This window comes from Salmo salar, chromosome ssa03 (assembly GCF_905237065.1).
Source record: "Salmo salar chromosome ssa03, Ssal_v3.1, whole genome shotgun sequence".
In the NCBI taxonomy this organism is placed as follows: Eukaryota; Metazoa; Chordata; class Actinopteri; order Salmoniformes; family Salmonidae; genus Salmo; species Salmo salar.
The window spans coordinates 27723926-27724653 of NC_059444.1; positions in this window are offsets into that span (position 1 = coordinate 27723926).

A 728-nucleotide genomic window follows, 5' to 3' on the forward strand; every position below is an offset into this window, starting at 1 on the left:
TGGACTCTTATAATTCCAGCCAATGATTTCAGTCAAATCCTTTGTGTAGCTTCACTCAGTTTTTGATAGGGTCACCATGGTTATGATCTAGCAGTTAATGGTGTTCTCAGGTGTGCTCCACATGTCAAAGGTGATTTAGCCAATCCAATATGCCTGTAAATCTGTGTGGATTATAGATGTGGTGTGCCCAGAACAAAGGGTTCAGTAGCAGATGGTTTTGCAGTACGGTAGATGACTGTGTGATATCACTGAGATGAATTAAGGTAGAATAAGGGGCCATGTTAGAGCTCTAATCCAGGAGGGGTGATAATTCAGAATGTTCTTCCTGTCCTCAGTACTGTCCCTGTCAGGCCTGTCCTGTGTCCTTCATGCTACAGCGTTTTCTGACTACCTCCTCCCCATACCTCCACAGTCAGTCAGTGCCCTCCATGCCCCCCCCCTCTCTCTCTCCCTCTTGCTCTCCCTAATCCCCTCGCTCTCCCTACTACCCTCTCCCTCTCTCGCTCAATCTCTCTCCCCCTCTCTCTCCCTCTCTCTAATCCCCTCCATCTCCATAACCCCCTCGCTCTCCCTAACCCACTCTCTCTCTCTCTTTCACTTTATCTTGCTCTCCTATCCCTCCTCTCCCGTTCTCCCATGGGAAGCCAGATTCGTTTGGCTCCTGGTAAAGCTTTAGCTCTCTACAAGGTTGGTATCACTGTCACCCGACACAGTTGGACTGAGACGGG